At 49.1% G+C, this 20680-nt stretch overlaps 1 long non-coding RNA gene across 2 annotated transcripts; it reads right to left on the bottom strand.

The window, feature by feature from the left end:
- Nucleotides 1-5146: 5146 nt before the first annotated feature.
- LOC128110942 (uncharacterized) lies at nt 5147-11845 on the bottom strand. 2 transcript variants are annotated; one of them, XR_008218420.1, is made up of 5 exons: nt 10780-11845; nt 8336-10592; nt 8060-8132; nt 7192-7253; nt 5147-6644 (listed from the first exon to the last, which is right to left on the bottom strand). It is a non-coding gene; the product is annotated as an uncharacterized LOC128110942 (long non-coding RNA). The 2 variants fall into 2 exon arrangements; XR_008218419.1 differs by having other exon boundaries at nt 8336-11845.
- Nucleotides 11846-20680: the final 8835 nt, after the last annotated feature.

Genomic DNA, 20680 nt, shown 5'->3' with positions numbered 1-20680 from the left:
CCTCTGGCCTGATCTCCCATGGTCCAGACTATATGGCTAGTCGGTCAGTGTCACTCCATGAGAGTCAAGCACATGCTTGTGGAGCCAGTCACACTCTCAAGTGAGAGGCAGGGTTTTGAGCCCAGTGACGATCTCTGAGATCAGTGTCACATCCCAAAAGCAGGATTTTCTGAGTCACGAAAGCTATGCTATCCCACCATGACCAAGCCATGGAGATGGCACCAACTAGGAGCCCCTGGACCCTTTGGGTAAGGTTCTGAGGTAGGAGCCCAGTGCACCCTCTACACATCAGTTGTGAGTTCTTTGCCCTCTGCCCAGGTAAGGTTAACCCATGCACCTCTTTACAGAGCTATCTTGGCATCCAGGAAGTCCACCGGGGTAGTATTTGATACTCAAAAAGAAATTGTCCTTGTATGATTCATCCCAAAAAGCGAACACACCAAGGATAATTTCTCTTCAAGTATGAAACAGTAGCATGGCACACGAGCATCCATAGGCCTCCTGGGAGTGAGCACCGCTCCTAGCACTTGGCTGCACACAACACACACGTGCATCATGCATGTGCTGCTCATGGCTCCTCAGGGAGGTGAGATGCCATGGAACCCACTCTCCATTCAGCCTGGCATCCTCACACAAGAGTCTTCTAAGGGTAATGGTGGCTGGGGTCAAGAATCCAGGCACTGCCATCCTAAGTGAAGCAAGCATTCTGGTGGCCCCGCTGACCCCACTGCATGGGGTATCCTGTTCAGAAGCCGCTGCTGGAATGCTGTCACTACTGAGCAGCACAGGCTTCATCGGTCTCATCGGAAGTCCAGCACAAACTCTAAGCTCCAACACCCACTCATGTACCTGACAGAGAACTTCTGTCTCAACATTGACTCCCACATCCAAGGAGCGGTTTTGATAATACCACCACAGCAGCCACTAGTCAGCTCCTGGCGCACCAGAGTTTTGGCTAGCACAGAAGAAGCGATGAGCCTAGGCTCTACGCTTAGCCTTATGAGAGCCTGATCTCTCCCAGCCCCAGCAGCCATAGGCAGCAGACCCCAACGCGACTCCCATGTGACACATGAGACAACGAGCATAGCACGACGACATCCTTGTCCAAGGATGTGCGCTGGAAGTGTCAGAAGCAGGATCCAGGCGCAGGAAGCCAGGCTGCAGAGTCTGCGCACTTGATACTGAAAAAGTGGATGACCCTGTACGATTCGACATGAGTGAAACGAAGAGGACAGGGATAACCACTCTCCAAGTACCAAAGGTTGGCCTGGAAAGGAAGGCCACTGCCTTGGGTGGACTTGCTATGTCTTCCAGGTGGGGTCCTGGGGATGAATTAGATGCTGAGGGTTAGCGGACCACGGCACACACACCGAGCAAGAACATGCACACTCAAGTACCACATCACAACAGAACACCAAAAACAAGTGAACGAATGAACAAACAAACCAAAAAAACCAAAAACCAAACCAAAACTAAAACCATGGCCCACACCAGCACAAATCTGACCATCAGCCTGGGCTGGGGACTGCCCACCTGGGAAGCAGGGACCCAGGCTACACACACAGTGCATGCTTTGGAACCCACCCATACAGAACAAGGAGAGGGGATGTTCCCAAGGTCTTTCCTGAAGTCATCTTGCAACCATAAAGCCATCAGTGCCAAATGGAGAACCCAGGAAGCAGTTTGTCACACACAAGATGGATACACACTGTCATGCACACACATACCACATCCCTCGCTGAGTGTGGACGGGATCCAAGATAAGGTTTGATACTCACAGAGAGCTTGCCCTTGTATATTCCATGTCAATAAACCGAATATACAAAGGGCAACCTCGCTTTAAGTACCAAACAATAGCATAAGGCAGGTTCCGCTCTAGCAGGGTCAGCCTCGTCGCCCGGGACTTAGCCTGGGGAGGGATGGGAGATTCACAATCAGCCGACCAGGTGGCAAACACCACCTGCCAGATGTGTGCCCACTGGTCAGCTCTCCATCCAAGGAGCTTGGGCTGGGATATAAGAGGGACCTTTCCTGGCTCTCTCAGGAAATACAGAACTCAGTTTCTTGCTTTCTGAGGGAAGATCTGGCTAGGAACAGTCTTTTTCTTAGCGATGGACCCTTAGTATCCTTACTCTAAGATGTCCACCCATTGGTATACCGCACACAGAAGGCAGGAGGACCTAATGAATTTATGGAAGAGATAGGCCAGGGTCCTTCCTGTCTCCCTAAGAGTTATGGATATCAGTGTCACTCCTAGGACCAGACATTGTCCCCCTAACTCTGCCAGATGCTGGTATGGGACAAGACTAGGAGAAAGTCAATATTACACAGGAGTAAAATTCCACATGCCACTGAGTGATGGAGGGAGCCATCTTTCCTCTTTGGGACCTTTTCCCCAGAGAAGAACAGGTCATGGCTGCCACGGATGAGCAGTGGGTCATGGCCAGGAGAAACACTCACTTTTCTTGGACAAGCTGGTCTGCTTCCTTGGATGGGGGGCTGTTCCAAATGCTTCTTCTGATAGGTCCAGCCACAGAAGACCGCTAGATAGGCAGCAGGTGACTACAAACTTCAGTCTCTTCCCAAAGACAGACACCACATCCAGGAAGTCCCCAATGGGAGATTGGTGGATCAGGCCTGAAACCATTATAAATAAAAGTGGGTGCCTGTGACACTCCATCACGTGTATCATTGTTGGGACAGTCCAACATCACAGTTTCCCTTCTAAGGTTAATGCTGTGGGCAGGAAGGCTCTGGAGATGACTTGGTATAGACAGACAGCAGGTCTGTGTGCCACTGTCCTTTAAAGAGAAAGCCACAGTTGGGCCATTATACTCAACGCACATGCAATAGGCATAACCGCCCCCTCCCCCACCCTGCCAGCATGGCACACCTGAGGGTATCCTCTAGAGAAAAAGAATCATGTGCCAAGGGAACAAGGATGACCTAAGATTAGCCGCTCAGCCATAATCCCCATCCTAGAACCAAGAAATGGAACGTACCTGAGAGGGTCTAAATGACACTGGGGCTAGAGGCCTGCCCCAAAGATGGAGCAGGGCTGGAGTGCTTCCCAGATGGAGCTCGATATGAAAAGAAGTGGCTCTCTCTGCATATTCACCATCAATAAAATGAATGTACAGAGGCTATCCTCTCTTCAGGTACCAGAGATCAGGGCAGGAAGAGTGAGGACTGGGCCAGGGAACAGCAGAGTGGCTGACTCCACCTCAGGCCTTGAGCCGAGCACAGGGGCTGCGGAAGCAAGCCTCAGTTGATCAGCTCTGGCATGGGCCCTGCACTCTGCACACTGGGACCCAGCCCTGAAGCTGGTTTACTCCTTCCTCAGCATCACTCCAAGACAGGATGATCTTCCAAAAGACAGGGAAATCCTGCGGAACTTGACAGAAAGCAATGGAGAATGATTGGCGTTCCTTTAGAGCCTGCAAAGCCACCCTGGGAAGAAAACCTCCATCTGTGCCCACAGCCGCAGCCTCCAGGAAGTCTTCCAGATGGTCATAGAAAGAGCAGGATTAGAACGCACAGCAACATGCATCATTCAAGAAAGAAGAAAAACCAGGAAACCAATTTGAAGAGCCTCCGCCCGCCTCCCAAACCAGAATAGTGCTGAGACCACCGTCTCTTTTGCTGGTGCTGGTGAGTTCAGAAACCCAGAGGAACAGTGAGCCCCCACTCTAAACATCCACCCAGTGCAAGGCTCACCAAAGGGAAATGAGACGCCTCCCCCACCCCCCGTACCAACTCTGTCTAACTAAATTATTAGTAACCCATGCTATGAGACTATAGGCCGAGCAGACACCTAGGGAGGGAGGTTTCACAGTCTTGGTGACCTCTGAGGCCATCTTTACTTTGGATAGCCACCAACCCCCTTCCCTTAATTGGACAGGAAGCCCTAAAGGTGATTTTAAGGATGAGTTGGCTATGGAGAGTGGATAGGGCATATGACCCACATCTAAATAGGCACTGGATTGCTGTTGACACTCTTATGGCACTGAACAAGGGGCTGATATGTACATCACACTGGGAAGAATGGTCAGAAGCAGAAGCAGTTTTCTAGATAAATTCAGCTCTGCCAAGAAAAGCCTGTATGATCTCCCCAGTCGGGTTCTTCTCAAGAAAGTTCTCAGAAACATGCACGAGATCCGGAGAGTCAGATGTAGGAAGAGTCCATGCACAGTGGCCCACCATGCACTTACTCACCCTGGAGTGACCACGTCCTTCTGCTAGGCCCAGGCCGCCAGCCTTGCTTCCAGGCAGCATTTGCTCCTCGAAGAGAGCTTGCCCTTGCATATTCATTTCGCGTAAAGCAAACACACAAAGGATAACCTCTCTTCAAGTAGCAAACGATAAGGAGCGCTGGTCCGGGGGCGATGGTCCGGGGGCGACGGTAGGTGTGATGATAGTCCAGCAGTGATCCTGGGATGGACAAATTTGGAGTTTAGTACTTGCAGATGACACAGGTCCCTTTTCCCCACACCCCCAAAGGGTTACTCCCAAGGTGCCCCTTACCCAAAATGATGACCCACCCAGGTGTTCTCCAAGATATATTGGCTATGGAAAAAGAAGTCAGTTCCAGAAAACACATTCTAAACATGGTGATCACACAGAGAAACAACTTTGTTTGAGGTCAGAGAAGAGATACTAAGAGCACAGTGGCCTCCAAATACATCATGGTGAGCAGCGAACACAGAGGCACACATCACACAAAGCACACATCTATCTATCTATTTATCCCGGATGAACCCCGGAGGGAGACGGTTAGCATGCTTTCTTCTGCGACGGCGTTGTGTCCTCGATGGTTTCCCAAGCAGCATTTGATACTGAAAACGTGGATTTTCCTCTACGATTAGTCATTAATATTGTACTCATAGAAGGAGAATCTACCTTTTAAATATCAAAGAACGATTCGATCCAGGAAGCTTCAGACTTGCGCTTGCGTCGATAGAAACGGAAGTCCCATTGGGCAGGCAGGCTGCCCCAAGACACAGTACATCAGACCCACATCACATTATCAGTTGGCTTCTTGGGACCATTCGTGGTCACACCCCATACTTGATGATTCCCCCCCCCCCCCAAGCCCCACCGCCCCAGACCCTACAGAATCTTCCAGAAATAGTTCCATAGTGACATTTGATACTGAAAAAGTGGATGTTCCTCTATGATTATCCAGGAAGCACGTAACCATAGAAGGAATATCCACCTTTTAAATACCAAAGAAATGCTGAGTTCCGGGAAGGACCAGCTGTGGTGCATGGCTTCTCTGAAACAGATCACAAGACAGAAAGACTCTCATTCCCACGCCCAGACATCACTGTAGTGAGGCAACATCGCCTCTTTGTCAGGCTGGCTCCACAGGCAAGGAGACCCTTAAAGGTGATGGTCAGCAGACATATGATATGAGAAACACACATGGTCTGCAGTCCACCACCTTCCCACTTACCCAGAGGGTGCTGAGCCCAGCCTTGTTTCCCTGGTGGATCATGGCTCCCAAGAGGCATGTGAGACTGAAAACATGGATGTCCCTCTCTGACTAACCAGCAAGCACACAACCACAAAAGGAAAATCTACCTTTTACATACCAAACAGGGCTTACTCTTGGAAAGCGCGACCTAAGAACAACCTATCTGAAGCAAAGGGGATACTATGGGAAAGACTGATTTGCTGTCATAGAGTCCAGAATGAGACCCCCAACCTCTGACTGAGCCAGCAGCTCATCAGAGATTATCTTCAAGATTGGTCAATGGCCCTCAGGCACCTACAAGTCTGGCGCATGCTCTGTGGATCGCCAGCTTCCCACTTACCCTGGAGGGGGCAACTGTACTGTCACTGCCCTGATGGTGGCTTCAGTTCAGGCCCATTTCCCAGCAGCATTTGACACTGAAAACGTGAAATTTCCTCTATGTTTAATCATAAATACCATAAACATAGAAGGAATATCCACCTTTTAAATACCAAAAGGGTTTAGTCCTGAAGAGCAAGAGCCTAGGCCCAATCCGTCAGAAATGAAGAAGACAGCTGACAGGCGCCCTCGGCACAGCCCACAGAGGACAGATTCCAGGACCAACCTTGCTGTGGAAAGCACAGGTTGTGGGATCCATCTCTCCCTCGATCCCTGGGTGGGGGAAGAGGAGATAACTCGCTTTTTCCCTGGGCCATTTTGCATTCAGAAACATTCCAGGGCAACTTGAGATACTGAAAATGTGGGTGTTACCTCTATGATTAACCTGAGGCATAGAAGGAACACTCACCTTTTGAATATCAGAAGCTGAACAGCTCTGGAGAACCCTGGCCTAGATGACTACATTAACAACAGAAGAGAATCTGGACTCCTAGTGCCTGCCTCATAGCTAAATATATCACCTGGTTGTCACAAGCCCCAGCAGAGAGTCACTCTAAGTACCCCTCCCCGAGAGATCATGACAAGGGGTTTCTCCCCTCATGACTCCCAAAGACAGTTCTTCTTCCATATATAGCCCATCTTGGGCATCCATGGCAAAGGTCCCAGCAAAGTGTCTGCTGGAGCATCCATGCACATGCCATGGAACACTGAAGACATCAAGGAAGTTTTCGGGAAGCGGGACGAGTCCAGGAGGCTCCAACATGCAGGTCCAGCACATCAGTGTGACAGACTGTTAGAAGCAGACACGAAGGATATCTTCATGTTCATGACTCACTATTACCACATTATCAAGTCCTTTCAACATTAGCTCAACTTCCTGGAAAATCTTTTCTGAGTAGATCAGACACAGAGGCATGCCAACATAGACACTGATAAAAAAAAAATGCCTCCACAAAGCAAACAGGAAGCACTGAGAACCCCAACTCAGCCAGTCACCTCCAGAACCTTCCTCAACATAGCCTCAATGCTAAGAACAAATGGACCAGGTGACATTCCCCACACATACATGTATTCATGTATACAAAATGTATTCTATGACCAGCCCTCCAATATCTGTCCAAAGAACTGGCCTCAAATTTTGGCCAGTTGAAAACAGTTGCTGCTCACAAAAGTAAAGAGGTCATGGGTTCCCCAAAGATGGGTCACCAAAGGCAAGAGGGACAGACAATGCCTGATAGTTACCAAGAGCCAAGACCCTTCCCGTGAATCTGCAGCTTGCTATAGAAGAAAACACGATTCCTTCAAGCTATTCACATGGACAAGTGCCCTTCACTTACCAGCGGACCAAAGCTGCTTCCCTGCTTCCCTGCATGGTACTCCTTCATGAAGTCACGAGGCCCTAAGAAGAAGCAAGAGAGTTGGTTAGGGGGACTGACGGTTGGTTACTGGAGCAAATGTATTCATCTCTCCTGACCCCAGGAGCAGTGGCTGTCAGCATAGCTATGTGTGAACTTAGGGTGCTCTTGAGGAACAATTTCCAGTTAGGTTTAGGTTCATTTGTGTATATATGCATGTGCACATGTGTTTTTGTGAGTGTGCTTGCTGTGTGTGTGTGTGTGTGTGTGTGTGTGGAGAGGTCAGAGATCAATGTCTGGTGTCTTGTATAGTTACTTTCCACCTTTTTTTTTTTTTTAGAAAGTGTGTGTGTGTGTGTGTGTGTGTGTGTGTGTGTGTGCGCGCGCTGCACAGATGTGCATCTCTCTATCTGTCAGTCTGTCAGTCTGTGTGTGTGTATGTGGGTGACCAAGCAGGCTTGAAGAATGCATCAGATTCCCTGGAGCTGGAGTGGCAGGCAGTTGTGAGTCAGCCAACATTGGTGCTGAGAACTGAGCTCTGATCCTCTGCAAGAGTAACAAAGACTCTTGAGTTGCTTATGGAATCACACACCTCTGATGCCAGAATTTGGAAAGCAGAGGCAGGAGCATCAGAAGTTCAAAGATAGCCTCAGCTACACAGTAAATTCAAGGCTATCCTGGACTACATGGAGAACTTACTGTAAAACAAACAAACAAACAAACAAACAAAAAAACCAACCCCCCCCAAAAAAAACAAAATAAAAAACCAGAGTTATTGAAAAAAAGTTATGTTAAATGAGTTATACAATAAATATCAGTACAAATGTCACATATTCATAAAAATTCCCACCTTCATCGTGTGCTCATTGCTGTGTTTTTCAGTATATATTTGTGCTTGTCTATTTGTTCAGATCTTTGGGAACCTAGGAAGCACAAAGTAGATACTTTACAATTCTGAAAAGCATGCGAGGCATGATTTTGCTCCCATTTGTCAATCAATTAAAAAGGAAGTAATGTGATAGAAACTAGATTTTTATGTACAGATTTGCCTTGGGAAATTAGATTATAGGATGATTCATTCAATAAACTCTCAAGTCTCAAAATAAGAAAATAAATAAACACAAACCCTTGCCATCTGGCCAGCCACCTGCTCACATCCCATCAGCAAGGGGCTGATCATATTCCTGAGCTTGACACTGGGTGCAGAAAGATCATCAAGAAAAGATTTTGTGCTTGAAAGAGGTCAACGTTTAAGATCTTCCATGAACAAACACCTTGAGGTGGACGCCATCCCTTGGGGCCTCTCCCGGGCCAGCTGCCGCAGTCCTGTCCAGGCATCTCCTGTGAAAGAGACAGGGGGTGAGATTTGTGCCCAGAGAACATTCTACTCTCAAGGCTCCCTCTGGGCCTACACGTACCTTGGCTGGAGGGATGAATGACAGCGTCCAAAGGTCTGCCAGTAGAGTACAAGGCTGGCTGTGAAAGGGACTCAGCAAGTCAGGTTACCTTAGGTGCCAAACAGAGGCACTGCCGGGCAAGTCTCCTCTGCATTCTTTGGGTGCATCCAAGTCAGACCCCTCTCCAGAAGCACGTGGGCCTAGGGGCCTTGGGCTGGGTGGCAGGTGTCACACATATAATGTATGGCGTGCTCACTGCTCCACCAGCACCGAGGCCAGTACCCACTAGGTGGAAAGGGACTTTCAATCTAGGAAAATGGGCTGACCATGCCTGTCCCTTGCCCTGTAGCCTTTCTCCATGGACATAAAGGGAGAGTTGTTGCTTTTCCAAAGGTGTTTCTATCCTTTGAAGTCAGGACAGAGCCCAAAGGACAGTTAGGGCCATAGCAGGTTGAAAAGGCATTACTGAGCCAGTATGACCCAAGAGCTAAGTGTGTGGCTGATATAGTGATATCTCTGTGATGAAGTCAGTGCTGGGTTTTGATGATGAATTATGACAGCGGCTATATATAAGTGTACCCAAAGCTTTGGTTATAAATTAAGTAAAGCAACAGGAATGGATTGTACGTTAGCAAAGTGTGGCCCAAGAGTGATCCCACAACCCCTACTCCTGCTGACACAGCTTCAAGAACCGCCCTCCACCCCAGGGGAGGTGGGTGGATGAGGTGTTCACACACAAACTCTCTGGATAGTATCCCTTCCCCCACTCACATAAGAGAGCCGCCAAGGGTCCGCACCCAAACAGCCACGCTCAAAGGCAAATTTGATACCAGGAGGAGAGACTACTAGAGAGCATTAGCCGTAAAGAAGATGAATCCACTGGGAAAAAGCTGTCTTCGAGAGAGCCTCACACCTGCTCCAGAGGACAGCTCACGGGGGGACTAACGTCGGGGACCAGAGACAGACAGCAGTGGCTGATGACGGCTTGCTGTTCCCTGGTCCCGATCATAGCCAGCACCCACAGTCCTCAAGGCCTTGCTGATGGTATCCAAGACCACAGCCCGTGGAGACAGGACAGGAAGCGGGAACAGGGCTGTGCTGGGGGCCCAGTCTCTTCTAGAGTTACAGTGTGTGTGCGACACTCAACAGGTGACAGGTCTCGGTGTACACACCTGAAGCTGACACCTAGGCACTTGTCAACTCGGGAGGGAGTTGGTGGCTGACTTGTACTGGTTGTTGGGTTATGTTGGGTCTGTCCTTGGATTTGTTTGATCATTTTTCTGAGCTTCCCTTATCTGAACTCCGTCCCATGAGAGAGTCTAGAGGTGTGCTTCCTGGCTTCCCTTACCAACTCTGCCTGTCCCAGGAGGGGGGCAGACAGACACCAAGTGTCTCTGAACCCAGCAACACACAGAGCCAACAGGGTGAGGGTGGGGGTAGGGGTGGCAGTGGGGTGTGTTTCTTTGGGGCGAATGCTCCCGTGCGCATGGAGAAAAGTACTAAGTGAGCCTAGGAGCCCTCGCCCCTCCCACTGGTCCCTGGGGAGCTCCAAGGTGACATTTGATATCGAAAAAGAAGTGCACCATGTTTGTTTCGTCACAAATAAAAGCGAAAATAACACGGGCAACTTCTTTTCAGGTACCACAGATGAGCTCTGGCTTGCTCCAGCAGTGTGCCTGGGTGTGAAGGGATGCTGAGGGGCAGGCAGGAGGGGTGGTAGGTAAGGCTAGATTGGGGCAGGGTGAGGTGGGTCCCGAGCACAGGCAGATGGCACAGTGCTCATCATGCCCAGAGCAATCCAACCCAGATCCCCTCTACCTTAGGATCCCAGGAAGTCTCGGTGGGTAGAATTTGATCATCAAGGTTGAGGGTTCTGGAATGCTGCCTTCTACCCTTGTCAGTGTCCCTGGAGAGTGTCACTCAGGGGCAATGGGAGGGTGCCCAACTCCAAGACAGACTCTCTTTCCTGAGTTCCACGGTCCCTTTCTAGAGTTGAGGAAGAAAGGACACAGGACTGGGTGACGACGTCCAGGGCAGCATACACCAGCTGCGCTTGCCTGTTGCAGTTCGGATTCCTGGGTCTCCCCACTAAGATGCCCTCCTCTCTGGTCGCCCTGCAGGCAAGCTGGCCCTGTACAGCAGTGACTTGTGACTTGACAAACATGGCAAGCACCTTACGGAGAACTCCGAAGCCCAGGGATGAGGTAGGAACGGCAGAGTGCAGGATTCTGAGGGTGAGAAGTCTGGGAAGGTAAAGCCTGTCCATCATCCTGCTGGTCTCCTGAAGAGGATACGTGATCCTTCCCTGAAAACAAAACACATTAGTGCATCTTAGTGTCATTGCAAAGTTAAAGCACTAAGACAATAATATACCTGAAGTACAGCCAAGAATTCCACAAAAGAAAGTGACCTTGTACCACCAACCTACCTTATACAGGACAATAGGGATAGCCAAGCAAAGAGAATGTATCATCCAAAGAGTGCCAGTTACACTCATTGGTAACTCAACGAAGAGTCACTCATTTCTCTCACAAAAGGTAAAATTCAAGGCAACTTACACAAAAAGGAGGTGTCCAGGCTCATACAACTTAAAGGTATAGAGACATGTTGAGTTTTGATGCAGGTCCCAGGTTGAACTCTGTTACCCAGATGTTTCTTGGCTCCTTTCTGCCTCTCCAATCTGTCCCCTGGGATATAGGCCTTTCCCTCTGCATCTACAGAGCCCTGGGTAATGACCTCTTGGATTCTAGCTTGCTTTCAAGCTCACATTCATTACCACATCAAGTGGCTGAAGGGAACATGGAGGGTCCTCGGGCATCTCTCACAGAAATGAAGAACTACTCCCTCTCCCAGAAGCCTTAACAAACACCTCCTTGTATCTCATCAGCCCTGTGGGCTAAGGTCTCATCTCTCAATCAATAGCAGCTGAAAGGAAAGGAATCAACAGATTCCTTTAAAGCTGAGCTACAGAGGAGGTGGGAGGGTCCAATCAACCCTAACCCATTCTTGCTAAGAAAGCTCAGGAAACCGTTCAAGAAGGGAGATAAACCCTCAACCCAGCCCCACTACATAGACTAACATGGCTTCCCTGAAGTTAGCGGTTGAACCCCGAAGTCTTCAACGTAGAATAGGATGCTGAAAAAGAAGTGCACCGCGAATGTTTCGTCACATATAAAGCGAAAAAAACACGGGCAACTTCTCATTAAGCACCGTATGTCAGCAGCATGGAACCCTGCAGTTTGCGCACTGTTTGCCGTCACTTCCTGTGCGTGAGCAGGCGATCACGCTGCAGCCCCGCTGTACCTAGGGGGCTCTCACAGCTGTGCCCGCTCCACGCAGGCAGAATGGGCATCTTGTAGGCTGGCTTTGGCTTAGTCATCATTTGGGGGTTCTTTGGAGTCTCCTCAAATATTGGAGAAAGTTGATACAATATTGACTTGGCTCCCAAAGTCCGGCTGTGGATCCGTGGATAAGCCTGGAGGAGCATCCCATGGCCTCCCAGTTAAGGTCACCACCTGCCCACTAGAGAAGTGGATAGCAACCTGTGTACCATGGTGGAGCCCCAAGCCAAGGAAGTCTTCATGAGATGGGAACCAAAAAGGTATCTGTGCCTTTGTCAGAACCAGGCAATGTTTCCTGGACAAAACTATATGTAAATAACATGGTCTTTCAGAGAACAGATTACATTGAGCCTTAGCTTCCCCAGGGGGAATGGAAATGGAACACTGATCTACGAAAGAACATGAATAAAGCTAGACTTCTTGGGTGTGCCAGGTAGATGGTTGCCCATGCCTGCACACATACCCACCATGACCTCATGGGTGCAGGGCACCTCCCCACCCTTCATTGGCTTGGCCCATGAAACATGAGCTGAAACACAACAGTCCCAGTCTCAGTCTGATGGTTCTTACTTACTTTTTGTGTCTCTGCCATGGTCGTGAGAACCGCTTGCTAGGAGCTGGGGGGAGGGGCCAAGGAAGCCACCTTCACCCCCAGGGTAGGATGCATCAGGAATTGCTCCTAGGTATGGAAGGCATACTCAGCATTAGTAGAGCAGGACACACATGTAAATAAAATAAATGCTTTCAGACAAAACACTTTGTCATACATACCTTTTCCACCGATGGTGACTCCATTGTCCTTTCCCTAGGAAGATGTCACATCTGGAAGACATTTCCAAGGCAGGAACTTGTGTTGGGAAGCAGCCAATGGGTTTAATCCTCAAAAGACAAGCAAAATTGAACAACAGACATGGCGATGAGCAGAGACAAAGTTATTGACAGATGTGGGCTTGATGTTGGGCTAAAGTACCCATCACTCACCAGGAGTACTGTGGGTACCAATAACCATGCTTGGGTTATAGCTACCCAATCAGGAGGTCCTCCAGGATGGAGTTCTTCACTGTAAAGATATGGACCATAAAATACCAGTCACACCCATGGTAAGCTTACCACATGGCTTTTCTTCAAGTACCATACAGCAGGGTTGGCATTGGGTTCATAGCTCCTGGCTCACACATACCACCCCTGGCCCACCCAAGGATTCAGTGAATCCATACCAGGTACCACACACATCCTACATTAGCATAGATTAGGGTGGGTCTCCCTGTGGGTACTGATATCAAACAACCCTTCTCGTCATCTATCTGTGGTCAGCCTTGCAGCTCCCTATGGCATGATCTGACATTATTGATTAAAAAGTGGGAGGAAGAGGAGTTGGGGAAGAGATGGCTCTTGCCACACAAGCATGAGGACCTGGGTTAAATGTAAAAAGGCCAGGTGTGTACACACCTGCAATCCCAGAACCAGAGCGGTAGAGATAAGCACAAGCTCACTGGCCAGCCAGTCAATCGGAGACCTCTAGTTTCAGCAAGAGACCCTGTATCAAAAAATAAGGGGGACAATGATTCTGGAAGACATCTGACATTGACCTCTAGCCTGCACACACACCTACACATACATACCTGTGCATGCACACACACACACACACACACACACACATACCATGTGAACACGTACTTACATGGACACACACAAGCAAAACAAGAATTCCCTTAAAAGGTAACCCCACTTGAAATACTTTAGATTCACACTGGCCTCAAGCCCACCCATATCTTCTTTACAGCTGCCATGTGCACCAAGGTGTCATCCCAGATGGTCTGGGTACTGGCGGATAGTGAAACAGGTGACCTACATCATAAATGAAGTGTACGTCACCGGTCTACCACCCTCACAGCTACCCTGAAAGCAGAGGGCACTATCGGCCCTTCAGTCACGTTGCTGGAGTGTCCTACAGCTACTTTGAGGAGGACCTTCTGAAAAGCTACCACACACCAAGAGTCATCACACAGTCCAAAGCCACAGGGGGCAGCCTCCCACCACCTCAGGGACCCTGGCCTTTCTTCAAACTTGACTTCCCCTCCCAGGCCGAGTCCTGAGGCCATACCCCCATGTCCCACAGTCCAGAGTACAGCAGTCAAGGTCCCTTCCCTGAAGGCTTCATCAGGGACAGGAAGTACCTCCAGGGTGGGATTTGATACTAAAAAAGAGGTTTCCCGTGTATGTTTCATCATAAATAAAGAGAAGACAACACGGACTACCTCTCCTTCAAGTATCAATTAGCACTGGTCAGAAAGCAAACAAAGGCAAACAAAAATGGAACTGTCGAGTCTTCATGGATGCAAGGCACCAGATGTCATGAGTCTTGGTAGGAGGGTCTGCCTTAAGTATCTGGTTCAGTGGTCCCTGGAGAGCAACCAAAAACCCTTTAAAATTTGATAGTCAGCAGAATTGCCTGAGAATATATCCCACCAACACAGACCATTTGCACTCCATTTCTCTCCAGGTTTAAGGGTTTGCAGAAGGGAACCAGAGCCTCCAGAAATTGTGCAGGCCTCAGGAGATAACCAGGGAAATGCAGCCTTCATCTAAAAAAAAGCAGTCCATCAGGGGTGTTCCAGAATGATCCTCAGATTCTGGGTCCAAGAGGCAAGTGGGTGGTCTGAAGTAAGCTAGCCCCCAGGTCCTATGTAGATGCTGGCTCTGAGTCTGGGCAGTATCCAGGGAGGGTAAGATCTGAAAACAAACACATTATGGAGTGAGGGGAAAGGAAGTGAGCTTCTGTCACCTTCTGCAGAGCAAAGCAGAGGAATGAGTGAGGAGGGGTCAGGCCCTACCCCCTAGTTGGAGCCCTACAGATGAGAAGCACTGACTTTCTTAAAAGTCAGCACCTCCTCCAGCAAGTTCTTCACACAAAAGATCCTGGGGTGTGTGCCATATACCATGCAGATCATGAAAAGCCCCTGCCTCAGCTTATTCACCCTGGTCTAGGGCCGGCAACTACTGTCTGGTCCAGGAAGCTTCCTAACCAGGTATTTGCTACTGACAAAGGGCTGCCAGAATATTTGGTCCCAAGAAATATACCACAAAGGAAATTTTCTCCTTATGTACTGAAAGCTACATTACCTGCAGAAGCAGAACTCGGCTCCAGCACCAGCAGTACCTCCTGAGAGTCTACTGGACACCACAGTCAGTGGGCCACGTCCAGTGCTCAGCCATTACTCAACTCTCCCCAGATCAAGACTGAGGACAAAGTATCTCTCCAGTTGGTTTAACATCAAGCATTTCCTTACAGGCAAAATAAGGTCACTTTTGCATTCTGTTAGAACAGGGGCCTAGCTTTGTCCAGTTCTAGGGAGACTTCAAGCAGCTTCCTGATCTCAGAAGTAGCTTTCATTCCCAAAGTCACTGACTATACCCAGAGCATTCTTTCAGGGTAATCTGGGGGCTGAAAGGCTTGGGTCTAGGTACTATCTGTCACAGTGGGTGTTTTGTACAATAGACAATCCTGTGCTGTGGGTTGGTTGATTGACAGCCCATCACAGCGCCTCCAAGGCAGTCTAGATATGCGTGGGGATGGCTGTGTCTAACCTGTTAGATGCAAGGTGAATGCAACCCACCTGTGTGATTTGGGGTAGAACTGTCTCAGTGGCCATCATCTTCCCCAAGTTTAGAACGCCACACTGGTTGAAAGGTCCTCCTGAGAATGGACAAGATATTGAAGGTTAATGGCACAGGCAACAGAAATCTTATGTATGGGATAGGCTCTGTCACTCACTTGTTTGAGATATTTAGTCTGTCCTCAGCTGAAGCTGAGGCATGGGCCGTAAGTCCTCCAATGTGGGATCTGATGGGAAGGGAGGTTGACCAGGTGTGTTTCAAACAGAAACCTCCCTTCAGCTTCCCCAATTAACACTGACAAGGCTACCTCTCACATCTTCCCAAACTGGACCTTCAGACCTGGTAGGCCTATTAAGTAGGCCTGGAAGAGTTAGGAGAACAAAGGACTTGAAGTTGCGATAATCCGTTGGCCTTGTGGCGAACCAGTTATTCCGGTCCCCTGGCTGGATGCTGACAGGACCATCCTTCCCCGAAACTGGGGTCCGGACCACGAAGCCTCCAAGATGGGATTTGATACTGAAAAAAAGGTTAGCTGGGTGTGTTTCATTCTCATCAAAGAAACAGAGACCCAGAAAACCTCTCTTCCAGTACCACCAATGAACACAGACAAGACTACCTCGGCTTGTTCCCCAACTTGAACTTCAGACCTGGCAGGCCTGTTGAATGCAGGGTTGTACACTGGATGTTAGTCAAAGTGCTCAAGCAAGCCATTAGTTGAATGTATATCTGACAGCCATCCCTTCACATGCCCCAGTAGAGCAGACCTCCATGGCATGATCCTGAAGTTACATCACAAACAGAGAGCAGCAATACTGCAGAGACTGGCCATGGGACTTGCCACCATCTTGGGTAACCACAGAAAGGCACAGATGCCCTGAACCAAAGCTGATTCCTCCCATGGATTTAGCACAGAAATGTGCTAGGCCAGGTGACCTGTGACTTGTGTCATACATAAATTGCCCACACTCTGGTCAGCTGACAACATGATCCTTGTCTTGAACTTGGATGGCCCCATGTCAAGGAAGGACTCCAAGTAAAGAGACAACATTGAAATCTCGTCCAACACCATCATATCAGGCACACGTGTCAACAAATGCTGAGGATGCTGTCTCCAAGTCTAGCAGAGTGCAGCTGGTTTATTGTCTCTGTCCCCAAAAGTTGACATCTCTTCCAGGAAGTTCTCCAAGGGAAGGTTAGATACTGAGGGTTAGTGGACCAGGTCACAAACGGCACAAATATAGCGTGTGCTCTCTGGTCAACCACCTCACGTACCCACACATGTGTCACATGTCGATGCCACTTTCCTCGTCTGCAAGTCACCCCTGCCCACGAAGCTGCCAAGCCAGAGAAGTTTGCTGAGAAGGAGGCTGCCACGCAAGAGTTAGAGTCAGACACAAGAAAAGACAAACCCGCTGGGTTGCACTAGCACAGACTTAGTGTCCCCACCCCGCAGCTGGTGTTAGCTCCAGGAAAGCTCGCAAGGCGGGATTAGATACCGCAAAGAGGTCGACCGTGTAATGTGCGCCATAAATGAAGCGAACGCGCCACGGACCACCTCTCTCCAAGTACCAAGCAACTGCAGTAGGGGCACCGGGACACTGGCTCTTCCTCAAAGCAGATGTCACCTCCTGGAAGTCTTCCAAGGCGAGATGTGATATTGAGAAGAAGTAGACCATGTGTCCTACGTTAATAAATAAAGCGTACACACCATGGTCAACCACATCTACAAATACCATGAGGTAACGTTGACCCCAGCTCTGTTTTCTTAATTTGGTGTTACCTCCAAGAAGCCCTCACAATGTGTGTCACAAACTACTGGCAGTTGGCAAGTGGGGCAATGATCACAAACTCATATTTAATGCCACTATGACTTCCAGGATGCCCTGTAAGGCTGGTGTTGGGTGCCAAGTATTAGTTTTGGATCAAATGGCCAGGGTCATAGATAATAAACACAGCCTGTAGCCAAGCACTGGGTAATCTGTGCTGGATAGCTCCTACTTCCCAAGTCCTGCTCTCAAGTTGGTATGGCTTCCAGAGAGCCTCTGGAGACTGGGTGATGCTGAGATGTGGTGGACCATGCTGCCTACGCCATAAGCAACGCACACACTTGACAGTCTACCATCTCCCCAAGCACTTGCTGAAGCCAGACCAGGATATTTTCCATGAAGTTGGCTTGGCCTTTAGGAAGTCCTCCACGACTGACTTGTGATATTGAGAAGATGTGGACCATACTACATACGATATAGAATTAGCGCATGTACTATGGTCAACCATCTTTTCAGGTATCATGAAGAGAGGGTGGTGAAGGAGCTGGTGTCTTTCCTTTCATGGCTATCACTTCCAGGAAGCCCTCTAGGGCGGGATGCAGTGTTGAGAAGAGACCACCATGCATTGCCTGCTGCAGATGCAATAAAAATAGCAGAGAAGAGGCCCGAAAGGACCTGAAGTGAAGACCCTGTAACTAGTGCTGTGCCTTTTAAGAAATATTACCCCCCAGAAGCCCCCAAGGTGCATTCGCTGTTATGGGAAGGTGGACCAAATAACATGCGTTGTAAGAAAAGCAAGAAGCATGGTCAACTTCTACCCCGAGGCACCTGTCCTGCTGCCTGGTCCCCTGAGGTTAATGTGACCTCATTGGAGACCTGCAAGGCTGAAGTTGATATTGAAAAGTGTAGGCCATGTTACACACGCTGTTAATAACACACATGCAGTTTGGCTGAGCCCTCTTCAGGTACCGTGAGGTCATTGCTGATGCAAGAACCAGTGCCCACCCTGTCTCTGAGGCTGGCAGCATCTTCAGCAAGTTCTCCAAGGCTGAGTTGGAGGGAAGGAGAAGTAGGCCAAGAAGCAGGTTTGATGTGTAAACCCACATGGTGGGGGCACTAGAATATTCATGGAGGAGCCAGGTTCAGTCATCTTCCTCCAGACAGCTAGACTTGATATGGAAAAAAAAAAAAAAGATACCGTACGCGAAGCATCAGTGGATAAAAAATTGAGTGTGTCTTCATGCACCTGCTTTGGCACTGCATCATGCACACCTGTCTGCCCTTCCATGGGCATAATGTCTTGAAAGTGTCTGAGGGCAGCTTTGAAGATGATGAAAATATGCAGCATCCCTTGATCATGAGCATTTGTGGTACCAAATCCCACTTCTTCAAGTCCTGTGGGGGGAGGGGACATGCCCAGGTGGCATGTTGGACACCTTCCTGGAGGTTGTTGTCATCTTGAAGAAGCCTTAAAGGCTGCGCTGAAGCCGAGAGCAACACCGTGTCACAAAAACTAACAGAAAAAGCACACAAAAAAGCAGAGATGTTTGGCCAAGCAGCCCCATGTGGGGAGCGAGCCACAACATGGCTTCTTCTTTCACTTCAGGCTCGCTCCAGGATGATATGGACTGGATGGCTGGGCTGGATACCAAGAAGCGGTTTACCGTCCCACATACATACTTAAAATGTATGTGGGACGGTAAACCATTTCTTCAAGTACCGCTTGATGGCAGGACAGCTGTAAGAAGGCTCATGTCTGTCAGGTCGTCTCAGTTCACCTCTTCAGGGCTGGTGTTGAGAAGCAGGTCATGGAGTCTACTAACCAAGAGTTGCCTAGACACCCATGTCACTGAGGTCACGAATAGCACTGATCCCAGAAAAGCATTATGGTCTCCTCCCCAGAGGTGGCAAGAGTTCCCAAGGCAGAGCTTGACAGAGGAAGAGGAAGACTATGTCATTTCCCATCATGCAGCAAAGAAAACATGCCATATGAAAACCATCTCTTCCAGTGTCATGGAGAAGCCCCGATGATGAGTCTAGTGGCATCTCCCCGAAGACAGCGTCCTCTTCAGGAGCCTCGGGGATGGATTTGATACTGAGGGTTAGTGGACCGTGTTACATACGTCACAGATAAAGCGTACGCTATACGGTCTACTATCTCTCCAAGTACCACACAGAGACGCCGAGGACAAAGGCTGAGGGCACGTCCAGAAAGCCCTCAGGGCTATTGAGCTGGTGGAATGTCGAGTCTGGTTGGGCACAATGCATGCATCATGCGGCAGGCACACACAAGCCAGGAGTCTCATCTTCATGTCAGGATTGATACCAGCAATTCATCCCCAAAATGGGCAACTCTTCCAAAAAGCCCATAGTGGCTGCAGACAAATGATGCTGTGGGCCTTATTGCTGCTTAAATGCCCACTGTGTGTTAAAGGGATGGGGAGTTGGACACAGTGGGAGTAAGGACATGCATGACAGGGGACTAATGTGGGTTTGGGGGAGGGGTGCAAAATTAGGAAAGCCAAATGGCCTGTATGCAACAAAAAAGATGACCTGGCTAGTTAGATCAGGCCAAGCAAATGTATCAGGGCTTTAGAGGCCCTGTCACATCTCCTTGTGAAACCCATTCATAACCATAGGAAAACGATGCCACCAGAAAAGGAAAATGGCACATCTGTTCCAACCAAAGGCAGTTCCAGGAGGCCCTCTGAGGTTTAGTGAAGAAAAGAAAAAGTATTATTTGGGTCAAACACCTCCTACCTAAACTCAAAACCACTGTTTCAACACCATACTTGGTACTGCCACTAAAATCCCCACTGAGGCTGGACTTAAACTTAAGAAGAGTTTTGCACATTAGTGCAAAATGGCAGCTTCACCAGGAGCATGAAGCATCTCTGCAATGCTCAGAGAAGGTAGGTCCTGCTACACAGGTAGGCCCCCTTTGGGGGAGAATTGGCTCAATGAAGACTCCAGAGCTGGCTAGCTGGGAGATGTCCCACAGACATCTCATACATCTGTCACATGGAAAACCATGTCTTCAGGTACTATGACTGAAGGTACCAAAAGTCCTCAAAGGGCTCACTGAGTGCTCAGAAGATGTTGGTCTTGCTGTAGGTCAAATATCAGCATAGCAACAGAAATCACACGGAGCGGTGTGAGGATGAACCGATTCTCTTCCTCGCTGTTGGTAACACCTCCGGGGTGCCCTCCGAGGATGGATTGGATACTGAGAGTTAGTGGACCATGTTACATAGGTCAAAAACATAACGCCTACGTTCCATAGTCTACCATCTCTTCAGGAACCATGGGATGGTGTTGACCCCTAGAAACCTGGGCCTCGTCCCTGAAG

This window comes from Peromyscus californicus, unplaced genomic scaffold (assembly GCF_007827085.1).
Source record: "Peromyscus californicus insignis strain IS unplaced genomic scaffold, ASM782708v3 Scaffold_15__1_contigs__length_86483966, whole genome shotgun sequence".
NCBI lineage: Eukaryota > Metazoa > Chordata > Mammalia > Rodentia > Cricetidae > Peromyscus > Peromyscus californicus.
This window is presented reverse-complemented; position numbering and strand designations above follow the sequence as displayed.